Consider the following 12,943-nt stretch of genomic DNA (forward strand, 5'->3'; position numbering starts at 1 on the left):
AGTTCCTATCCCACTTTCCCCTTAGCTTAAGCAAGTGTATTTATCTAAGAAAAAGAAAAAAAAAAAAGGAAAAAAGAAAGCTGTGTGCTAAATTATAATTGAGTGACTGAAGATAATTGGTGTCATGTTCTTTCTGTCCAGTGATTAGAACACTATGGTTTATTTTGGGCACTGTTAGAAGGACATTTACACCCATTCTGGAAGGACTAGTTCAAATCCCCTTTCCTTCACTTCTAGCTCTCCAACGTCCCTGGCTTCCATTTACTTATCTGTAAAATGGGGCTGCTGCTGGAGTAGTGTGTTTTGTTTTTTTTGTTGTTTTGTTTTGTTTTTTTTACCAAGAATGAAGGACATACATATCTGCTGTACCTAGATTAAAACTAAAGGCTATGAATTTTCTTTCATCAGAGAAAAAGAAGGCACAGTTGGAACCCTCAATCCAACTAAAATAGTATCTAATTCAGCCAGACTTGGGCTATCAGCAGAAACTGTGAACACCAACAATAGTAAACAAACCCTCGGGCTAGGTTTCTGCAGCTATCATGGAATTGGATCAAGACTCTCTAATGTTTCATTTTCTATGGTTTGTCAAGGCAGCAGAAATATAAAACCAAGACTAGACAGTCTGGCTTCATTGCCAACATGGCATTAAGACAAGAGTTGATAGGATAAATCCAGCTAATTCATGTCTTAGTTTCAACTATCCAAGGATACATTTACATGGATTGGTACAAAATGACTAATTTTTCTGCAATTTCAGTTTTTTCACAAAGTATTCACTTTGTCCGTTTTTTTTTTTACTTATTTTAGAGCCAGGAAAAAAAGACCATTCTGTAATCTGATCTGCTTATTATGACCTATGTGTTTTGTTGTTTCCTTTAGACAAGGTGCCTGTGTAAATTAATTGAAATTATTTGTATTAATCGAAAACATGAATTTTTAATATTAAAAATTAATTGAATTTTTTGAATTAATTGAAAATATTTGATTTCCTTTTTATTATACATTTAATTACTTATACATTTAATTACTGACATAACAATCTTGGATTCATCCTTATCATTCCCCATATCCAAATAAGCATTGAGTTCTGCTGATTTCATGTACTGTTTTAAATTTGTCCCCCACAGCTTTACCACACAACTTGATTTCAAGCTCTTACCATCTCTTGGAACTGTAGCTTTCTTTTATTTTTTTAGTGTTTTTTAATGTTTATTTATTTTTGAGAGAGAGCGCGTGCACATACACGCGCGCGCACACACACACACACACACACGAGCGAGCAAGGGGTAGAGAGAGAGGGAGACACAGAATCTGAAGCAGGCTCCTGACGCGGGGCTCGAACTCACGAACTGCGAGATCATGACCTAAGCCAAAGTCAGACGCTTAACGGCCTGAACCACCCAGGCACCCTGCAACTACAGCTTTCTACAGCACCCTGTACATCCAAACTTGGGTTGCTCAAAGCCCTGTCTCCACACAATCTGTGGAATGATATATCTAAATGCAAATCTGACCATGGCATTCCCAGGTTTAAAACCTATAACTAACACCACATAGCCCTGAAGCTAAAGCCGCATCTCCTTAACAGGACAGAAGGTAAAAAAACAAGCCACCATAACTTAACTCCCTCCTGCCTAGATCTGACCTCGCCTCATGACATTCCATCTTATATTTTATACGCAAGCAATATAGAACCACATGCTATTCTGCAGACCTGCTATACTAGTTCTCACTCCCAGGTCTTTGTTCATGCCATATCCTACGTAGCTAGACCTTTGGTCTAGCTAACCCTTGCCATCCTGTAAGATTTCGCTTTGGCATTACCTCCTCCAAGAAGTTTTCCTGACCTATCTCTCACCACCAGGTTGACTAGGTATTTCCGCTGCCATCTGCCATCTGCCACTACCATTTCTCCAATCAAAAGAAAAGCAGTTGGTTTGCAAGTCTGCTTCTTCAAACTATTCTGAGAGCTCCTTTAGAGCAGAGAATGTTTGTTCATCATCACTGATCCCAGCACCTAACACCATGCCTGGCATAATGCCTAGGAGATGTTCAATAAATGTTTGATTAAATGAATATACTCATGGCATAATCTGCCAGAAAATTTGTTTCCTGTTTGATTATAAATGCCGTCCTGAAATTTCTCACATTTATTAGCTGACTCATATTTTGCTTAAGTCCAGTGTGAAACCACCACAGTCACAGGAGACTTAATAACACTATACATAAAATGCACATGGACCCCTTGAGAGATTGTTTTACAATGAACATTCCTAGAGGTGATTTGGATAGAAGTTTTACAGTGAATTCTTTACAGTGAACAAATTTAAGTCAAGCTTAAATACCTCTCCACCAAATTCTCCAGCAAAGGCAATGTGATATTGCTAACAGCAAAAAACAAGGGTCTGAAACTGTTTTGTCTAGGATGTTAGGAAAAAAGTATCCTCTCTCAAAAGAATGAGTCAGAAGAAGAAACTAATAAGGATTTGTTAAAAGGGAAGAAAAGGAATAAAATTCAAGAAACTATTCAAAAAGCACAGGCTTCATACCAAAGACATAATGACTCATTCTCATATAAATAGGTTCATTACAATGAAAAAAGAATAACCCTTTTCCCTTCTGAGTTCAAATCTCTCCAGCAATGGCTGAACCCCCATCCATTAGTTGACTAATGAGGAAAGCTTATGTTTTACTAATAGTATATAGAGGCCAAAGGCAGACCTTCCCATAGGCAAGATTTGTGTTCGGCATTATACACTAAAGGAAATTAAAAACTCACAGCAAATTAGTCAAGCAGAAAGAGCTTTCAAGGAATAGCATTATCTTGAGCAGTGCTGGGAGTGGTTCCCCTTTTTTGTGCGTCGTCTATTCAGCAAATACTGAGGGAAGTACATGTGGAAAGCACTTGGGGTGGGATGGGGGGAACAGCGAGGATGAACAGTAACAGAGCAATGGAGCACTTGATAGATTCCAGTCATCGTTCCACGTGCTTGACTTGAATTAACTTGTTAATGATCCCCACAACCCTAAGAGACAGCACTCTTATCCTCAGACTACCTATCTGGAAACTGAGACACACAGAACTTAAATCTCTTGCCCATTTTTCACATAGTTTTTGCCCTAATTGCGGTGTCTGTGCTGTGTGTAAAATGCTAGGAGAGACATAGATATCATCCCACAGGTACCACTCATGAGAATAAAAATATTACAAATGAGGGGTGCCAGGGTGGCTCAATCGGTTGAGCGTCCGACTTCGGCTCAGGTCATGATCTCGCAGTTTGTGAGTTCGAGCCCCGTGTCGGGATCTGTGCTGACAGCTCAGAGCCTGGCGCCTGCTTCAGATCCTGTGTCTCCTTCTCTCTCTGCCCATCCCCTGCTTGTGCTCTGTCACTCTCTGTCTCTCAAATAAATAAATGTAAAAAAATTTTTTTTTGAAATATATTACAAGTGTAATCTAATGTGTGATAGTCACATGTTTGCCTCAGTCACCACTTTACTCCTGCCATGGAGAATGGTGCTTGGGATAGAGGAGGAACGAAGTAAATATTTGTCGTTTGAATTACTTAAGTGAAGATACCATTTTTATTAAAGGTTCAAAAGGAGGGAAGACAATGGGAAGAAAACTAACGTTTATTGAGTGTCTATGGGGTAGGCACCTTTACTACTCGACCACTTGTTTGGTGTGCTGGTTACCGGTAAGAATTCTGACACCGGACGAGCTGGCACCAAAGCCTGGCCCTGCCATTCTCTAGGTGTATGAACTTGGAGACACTTACTCTTTCTGTGCCTCACTGTCCTCATCTGTAAAATGGAAATAACAACAGTGCCTACTGAGTGGATTAGTATGAGGATTCCATGAGTGAATTAGGCAAAACCCTCACGAAAATAATGCTTCTGCAATGGCTCCCCATTATTGTTACCGGTAAAACATGATCATTACTACACTCAATACCCAATTTTAGTGACTGGGAGAGGATCCACATCTACTCCACATTAGATGCTTATGCCAATTAATAAGTGTTAAAGAAATACAGAGACGAAAGACGAGTGTTCAGGGAAATCAGGAGGGGGAGGAAACAAGAGGGTGAATGTGAGAGACTTCAGGCAGATGGAAGAGTGTAGGAGAAAAAAATCATGGATGTCAAAGAGCAGAGACTAGTTTGGGAAGCAATAGGTAGTAAGGTTTACTTGAGAGGAAGTCAACTCAGTAGTTAACCTTTTTTTTTTTCTTTTTAGTAGTTCATCATTTTAATCTCATTCCCATCTATTGATCTCCTCAGGAAACAAAACAAAACAAAACATACACATTTGAAAGTTGATACCTTTACATTGATGAGTCCAGTTTCTCAATGATTAAAGAGACTTTGCATTTCCACTAATTAGAATATCTATTTTTATCAGGACTGAGTAATATAAACTTTCCGTGGCAAGGGCACAGATCCCACACTCCCAGTTTCCTTATGTTTGGCTACAATCCGTCTGAGAGCAATTGTAGCCTATAGGGGAAGAAAACTTTTCCCTTCCCCCCTTCTAGTTATTTAGGCCAATTCAGTAACTACACTGACATAAAACAGATTAACAGGAGAAAATCAAATTTAATTACATAGGTATGAAAGATCCACAAAGGCATGAGAGGCTCCTGGACAGTCAGGCATTGAGGCTTATATACCATCCTGGGCTAAGGAGAAAGGGGTCTGATCTGGGACTTCAGAGAGGAGGAGGAAGACAGTTCACAGGAAGACAGGAGGAGCAAGTAGATGGTAAGCAAATGTTTGCCATACGAACAGAAGTCTTACATAAACAAGAACCAAAACCACTCTTCCTGGAACAGGCTCCCAGTCTTATTTATTTATTTATTTATTTATTTATTTAAGCCAGTTAAGGGCGAGATAAAAAGCTCTTGTTGAGTCTGTTGGGTTTTAATTGTCTTTACCTCAAAATAATCCACATGCCAAAGTGGCATATTCTGGGGCAGCCAGCCCTGAACCCCATCAAGCCTAGAGCCATACCAGCAGATTCTTGTTTATTGGCTTGCTGAGAGAAGCTAACAGGCTATAAGGCAGGGGCCCCACGAATCGGAGTGTGCCTTCTAGCTGACATTGTAATCTCAGTTTTCAACAGAACAGCAAAGTAAATATATATATATAAGGCCCTTTAATGCTGAGCAGTGGTCCCTCTGGATGGGGACGCAGGCATAATGGCACAGTAGCACCAGAAAGCCTGCTTTACTGGCTTCGGTGCTGTGTGCCTGTACTAAAGACAGGCCGAATAATGGTCCATTTGGCATCTCTTCTAACCCTTAATTTCTTACTTTAAAATACAGATTATTATAGAAAGTATCTTTTTGTGCTCTGTTGTTTTTGTCTGGGGGGAGCTGTGGAATGGAAACGCTCCGGCTATCCAATATTGATTCTGAGAGAGAGTAAATGCATTCAGGCCCAAGCTCTTACCAAACATATTTGTTCTATGGGACAAAACAAAATATTCTTGTGTCCTAAGTCCAAGCAAAGTTTCTTTCATACCTGAGTCAGAGAAAAGGAGACACATTAAATAATGACCAAGATGCTCAGTTTCAGGATGTTGGATTCTTACTGTTGACCTTTATATGGTAGCTTGTATATGAAAACAAATCATAAAGAATGAAGTCAGCAAATTAGGCTGCTACAAAAGGAGGAAAAGAGCTTCAGACTTAAGCAACAGCCTGTGCTAAAAGCAGCTTGCTGCATAAGTATATTTAGTCAGTAAAACAGTGAACTGGAAAATCAGATTAGGATCTTTAAAATAAAAATCTAGGGCTTACTGGGAAATGCTTGAAGAGAAAACTCAGTGAGCTAGTAGAACACTTTGTTATAGAGGGCAATCCAATTGAACATGGTGGAGATTTTCTTCCTAGTTCGAAAGAATACAGAAGAGAGTTACAAAACCAGATAAAACACCCACAACTCTTGACTAAGGATACTTTTGAGATGAACAGTCTATAAGAACAAATTTAAATTGGAAGAATGTCAATTCTCTGCTTTTTATCCAAAGTGGGGAGACAGGGACATGTCAAAACAATGCATGCATTTAAATATAAAATATTACAATGCTATAGTTATGATTTGTAAACCCAAGCAAAAAAATAGTGTGAATATTTCCAGATACTCGCCTGGCAAGTTCTGAAAGTGGATTTTTTGCCAAAGTGAGAACAGAGAGATTATTAAATTGGAAGTTGGAAAGGAGTGGAGGAATATAGAATGTTGACCAAAAAGATGTCAATCACAAATGATGTCAATCACAAATCATGCTTAAGCAATTCTCATTAGAGAGATAGTTCAGTAGTGTAGGCTATTCTGTACGTGAATGTACCTTCTCTGATTTTAGGATTTCTTCGTCAGGTATGGGATTTGTCAGTTTGGGGAAATCTGCATCTTTCTGTGGACTTGGCAACAGGAATTAAGAAAGGGCAATAAATTGAGTGGACATTATCTCTAGAGAGAGAAAGAGAATCTGTTGCAGTGATATATCAAAGCCACAGAGATACTCATGGCTGCTCAGATCAGATAATGAAAAGAGGGTATGAGACTGTGCTATATATAAAGACAATAAGTTCCAAAAATAAGGCATGGGCCAAAATGACAAGACCAAGAATTTTTTCTGGGGAAAAAAAATCAGACAGAAGTGACATTAGGTGAAAACTAAGGAAATCTGGATAAAATATGGACTTTAGGTGGTCATAATGTATCAATGTTGTTTCATTCATGGTAATAAATGTACCAAAGTAAAGTAAGATGCTAATGAGGAAACTCTGTGCAGAGTGTGTGAGTACTCTCTGGACTATTGTTGCAATTTTTCTGTAAATCTAAAGTTGTTCTAAAAATAAAGTCTATTGAAACTTTTTAAAACACAGTATAAAAATCTTATTTGTATACTGATCTATGATATTCCTTATAGAATAAAATAATATGCATCCATTTTAAAAATAAGCACGAGAAGAGTTCTGAGAGTATTGAAGTCTGTGTTGGTTCCATTGGAAAGCTCACATTTGAACAGAAGCCTAAAGAAGGTCAGGAAAGACTATTTCGGGTGGAAATGGATATGGATGGTTATGTGGTGGAAGCATGTTTCCAGGAAAGAAAACATCAGGTGGAGAACGCCTGGAAATGACAGAATGCTTGGGCTCTCCACAGAAAAGTGAGAAGCTAATGTGACTCCAGAAAGTGAGGGAAGTAGTAGGAATTGAGGTCACAAGTCAAAAAGATTATAATTGTGGGTAGACAGATCTTGTAAGGCTTTGGATGTTTACTATTAAAGAAACAGGAGCCCTTGTAGTGTTTAAGTATAGGAGTGCCATGATTTGGCTCATGTTTTAAACAAGGGACAAACTTAGGGAAGTTTGTCACAGAAAATTATGGGGGGGGGAGTGGTGGGGGGAGAGGAAGAGTTCATACTGAAAAGAGGCACTTGGGCGTTAGTCCTCTTGTGACATGGAACAATGAAATTAAAGTAGTTGGTGTGAGTGTTCTAGCTTCCAGGCTCTCTGAATTCCAGCCTCTGTGGGGAAGAATGCAGTCCTTTTCAACCTTACTGATGGTAACGAGGCCTTCCAGCCAATGCTGAGCTGAGAGGGGTCTCCGGAACTTGGGGGATCAGTGGTGATACCTGCCTCAGGCTTCGCAACCACAAGCGCATCCCACAGGCACCCAGCACCCACTAGCCTTTCTGGAGCTTTTCATTCCTGGCAGGGAGCTGGGTGGCGGGGTGGGGGTGGGGGTGCACAAATAAAACTTCCTTCTCCAGCAGAAAGTCTAGTGACCACTACTGAACTCTTGGAATAGGATGTTCTAAGTCATAGGGATGGTACACTTTCAATATACTAAGGAAAGGGATCTGTACGAAGGAAAAAAGACATTATCACTAGAACATAGAGGATCTTTGGTAAATTATCTTCAAAGTTAAGTAAGTGCAATATTATTTTTATCCTAAACTAATGACAGAGGCCATAAAATATAAAAGATCTAAGAGGGCCACATACATACCAGGTTGAAAGGAGAATTATTTTAGTGAACAGATGTGTTGACCATTCCATAATGTATCGCAATGTTGAAACACACATGCCTAAAGTTCATTTCATGTAAGCTTCCTATTCATATTGGGTCATTCCATTAAAAAAATTTCTCCCATTATCTATGTTGGTGGGTAAGAATTAAAGGACAGTAAAATTGGTATATCCAATAAATGTTCCTGATTTGAATTATTGTCTTTCTATCCTGCTGAATTTCAACCAGGAATCTAGTTGAGACAGAATTCATGGCTTTTACAATAGCTTATTCTGTACAATTCTTCTACAATAAAAAATACTTCCCTCAGGGAGTCCAGAATTATAGTGGTTAAAGAACTAGACTGGGGAAAGTCAAAGACTATGTATCTATGTATGTATGCGGGTATGTATAAACAGACAAGTTATCTGTTAATTTTTGAAGTGAGAAAAATGTATGTAAGTAGAAACTTTATAAAACGTTTATGGAATCAGATATTCTGAATTAGCCCTGAGGTTTATGTCAGAAATTTTTTCCTTTCTATTTTTGGATGTAACCTACCATGGAGAAGAGAAGAAGCCTCCCTCCAAGCTGAGGAGGTGGCTAAGAAGAAATATTTAATACCTCTAATGTCAATACACATAAAACTAAGAATTTTTTTTGCACTGGGAATTTGTGACAGGAAGTATATAATCACATAACTTCCCTCAAATCAGAAATATTCTGCCTCCCTAAGATGAGGGCACTGATACACATTAAGAGACAGGGAAGGAAAAAGCTTTCATTATGAGTAACAATTTAAGATTGCCAAAAATACTTGTTTGTAACCCAAATGCCAATCCATTAAAAGTAAGTTGATAACTCTTCTTACTCTAGTGCTGGTGTCAGGGAGAGGGAAACAATGTACATCACTAGCTCAAGAAGCTCCTTGTGAAATTGTGACAAGGTGCCCTTCCAGGCGGATGCCATGTTGAGGAGGGCACATGGCTTGGTTAGCGGAGTACGATGGATTTTGGGAGGCACGTCCTCTCTGCCATTCACCCATGAGTACCTGGACCTGAATGTTAGGGAACCAAAACGTGGGTGGGGAGAAATGCCCCTCCATCTTTGTTAACAGTAGTGATTATGTCAAAGTCCTAATAACCACCATGGTAGCATCAGTCCTGAGCATTGGCCATGAAGGTTTAAAAAATAACTCTCCAGGAACTCCAAAACAAGACTTACTCATGAAGAGTGGAAGGTATCTAGGAAACACAGGAAAGGGAGGAAGGTAGATCTTGGCTAACTTTTGTAATGAGTTACCATTTGGATGGACATCCAAGCTCCAGGGTATCAGAGATCTACCAATTGCTGCTGCTAAGCAGGTCAGGGTTATGACAAAGTGTTACATATGATATACATTGTTCATTACCAAGGAGACATTACTAACAAGTAACAATTATTAAAGTTGCATAGATGGGAGAAATGTGATTTCTTCTTATCCATACTCAGCATGGAGTTAGGAGAGTATTGGTTCTTATATTTAGTTCTCTAGGTAAGTAAGACTGCTAGAGACTAACTACTGGGCTACACTTTCTAGAATGTCCCTGATTAGAAAAATAAGTATTTGCCTCTCTAAATATTGTTTCTCCATATTCTTAGAAATAGCAATTTGTCTCAGATGTAGGAAAGAATTGAAGAAGGTGTAGAAGCAGCTACAACTTTAATTTTTAGAACACAGTATGTTGTGGGACCTGAGGACAGAAAAAGAAAAGCGAGTTGAGAAATGTAACAGGAGCAAGTCCACTATGTGCTGGCTGGCAGGTCACACAATGAGAATGCAACAGTCAAGGAGATACTGACCCTTCTCTACAGAGCTTAGCGATCAGAAGCAGTAGATAAAGGGGACTTCCATGGGCTACACTCTCTCAAGTACAAGGCAATGTGCTCACTGCTGTAGATACATAGTGAATTAATGCACAGACCACCCAATGAGAGAGGTATTCAATAACTCCTTTCACAAAGAGGAAATCAAGGATGAGAGAGATATAAATAATTGGCCCTGCCTGCGAAATATGGAGCTGGGATTCAAACCCAGCATATCTGACAATGACATTTTTCATTCTTTATTACTATCTTACAAGGTTAAGACTCCTTTTATTAACCTTCTAATACTTGGGTTTGTATTAGAAAGATTATTGATGCTGATTTTATTATAAGACTATGGCCTTGAATGGAGGTTCCATCCACCAATTAGCAAATTATCATAAAAACGCCCAGGATATTACATTTGTTATTGCTTGACCTCTGTATTGCCACTGTGAATGAACATATCAGAATGTCACCCATGTTCAACTATTAAAATCCTCGTTTTAAAAGTTAGATACAATTTTAGAGTCAGAGAGGAATATATGAGGTGACATTCCAGCTTTTATTCATGTCAATGAACATAAATAATCCAGTGTTGTTAAAGGGCAAATCTGAGTGAATTGGTACTCCAAAAGTGAGTAAGTTTATAACATGAATTTTACCTTTGAAGCCCCTGCTTTTTTGGTTAATACACCTAAGAGAGATTTGAAAGTGATCAGTAGTTGTTTGGTTTTTTTGGTTTTTTTTTTTTTTAATGCTTGTTTATTTACTTTGAGAAAGAGAACATGAGCAGGAAAGGGGCAGAGAGAGAGAGAGAGAGAGAGAGAGAGAATCCCAAGAAGGCTGTATCTGCCAGTGCAGAGCCCGATTCAGGCCTCAAACCTATGAACCGTGAGATCATGACCTGAGCCAAAACCAAGAGTTGGATACTTAACCAACTGAGCCATCCCAGTGGCTAGCATAACCTTAGAAAAAATTCTTCAAGTGGCATACGAGTTTATTTTTTAATTACCTTTCATACATAGCATTTTTTTTGCAATGGCATTATTTAACATCTGAGTGGCAATAGTTTACCTTCTGTTGTGTGAAGAGAGGAAGGCGTGATTTTTTTGGCTTCCAATCAACAATAAAGTGTGGAGGAGTATAACAGATGCTGAATATTTAGTCGTGCAGTTTGAGGATTGAGCCGTGGCATGACTGTCCTAGATAAACAGACTGAGTACCTATGTGCAAGGCACATTTTAAACGAGATTTTCCCCACATCCTTTGTAGGATGTGAAAATGCAGACTCTGAAACCTGAGGCAGAACAGAAGGGGGGAAGAAGTGATGTCCATATTTTATTACCATCGTTATTCTGCTTAACTTTCTGTGACACCTCACCTATTACTCTTTCCCTCTGTGCTACTTCAAAGCATTCATTTCTTCAGATGGCATACTATAGTTCAGAAGACGGTGCCTCCTTATTTAAAAGGAGCAAAGCAGAAGGAGTGAAATTCTCCAATGTAGCAATTGGAGGAATGTTTTTTAAAAATCTGAGTTTATGATAAAGGGAGAAATACCTTTCCTTTAAACTTGATCATCCTGTTGAGATAAAGGAGCAAACTTGTAGGATCTCAGAACCTGAAGTTCCCTCATCATTTAACCTACTAGATTAATGGACAAGAGAACCGAGTCCAGCTGGCACAAGAGTCAATAGCAGAATCCGCTTTTGTGGCTTCGGGTGTAGCCTTCCTGAGTCATTCCAAGAGGGCTTTTTGTACATTCTGATCCTATCTCATTGAAAGCAGTGGAAACTAAGAAATCTTTACTAGCATAATGGAGACATTTTCCTCCAGCTCTAGAGTAGTCTCTCCTTAAATAATGTGTGGAATATTCAGCTTTTTTCATGAGATTCCTGTCTTCCTCCCCTCCTCATGTTTATCAAGATACCAAGACCCATACAACACCAATGTATTGAATTTCAGCCAAAGCGCATGCAACCCAGAGGGAGACTGTGAGGGTGGAGACCCGACAGAAATTGTTATTCTACAGAAGGAAATCTTAGATGCCATGATCCAAATTACTCTCCTTCCCTAGCCTGCTTCTACCTCTTTACCCTTGAGTCAAATGTTATCAAGTGTGGATGGTGTAACTTAGGAATAAATTGTATTTTGAGGGGTTTGTAATTTTTCTGCAATGTTTTGTTATTCTGTTTTACATTTGATTACCTATATATCACATATTACACACATATTACAAACATATCTGAGGTCCAAGATGACAATTTTTGAAGATGAAATGTGAAACAGAAGAGGAAGATCCTAGGTCTAGGTCTCTGGGAAACTTCGATGAGGTTAATGATGAAAAATTAAAATCCCCTGTGTCAGGAGACACAAATTCCCATTTTTCCAATGGAAGTTACTCCTGAAGACGTCTTACATGAGTGGTAATTCAGGTCTTCTATCCCACTGGGCACTGTCTATGGAAAACAACTTTAAAAGATACCAGTGGCTCCACTGAATTCACAGCCATTTGACAAATAGAGCACTGATCAGCTTAAACAGTGATTGGAATCCCCAAACAAACAACAAAACCTAGTTTTGAAAGGCCCGGAAGCAATTTACTTAGTAGCAGCAAAACTTACTGCCCAGAAAAGGAAAACTAATAATGCCAGCATATGCAATTAGAACAAGTAACATGCTGTAAGATGCAGGATGATAAAACAAAAGATTCCACTTTCAAATAGTAAATAAGTTGATGTATTGGTGGTGTGTCACATCACGCTGAAAAGGTTGGACATAATAAACTGAAAAACAACAGCTCCTCTCTCCAGGTTGATGAGTCAACACATTTCGCCAATAAATGTCAAGCTATAGCATTTGTAAGATTTGTAAATGATGTTGAAATCCAAGAAAACTTTTTCTGTTGCAACCAACTTCATGAAGAGGAGGCAAAGACAAGATATATTTAAAGTTTTGTAAACAAAAGATTTACCTCGGAGGAACTGAGTTGACATCTGTATTGATAGTGCCCTTTCAATGATGGGCTTCATGCGAGGTTTCATCCCTTGTAAAATAATGTCACGGCACACTCC

The sequence above is a fragment of the Puma concolor genome, chromosome B4 (genome assembly GCF_028749965.1).
Source record: "Puma concolor isolate L17-30 chromosome B4, mPumCon1.1.hap2, whole genome shotgun sequence".
In the NCBI taxonomy this organism is placed as follows: domain Eukaryota; kingdom Metazoa; phylum Chordata; class Mammalia; order Carnivora; family Felidae; genus Puma; species Puma concolor.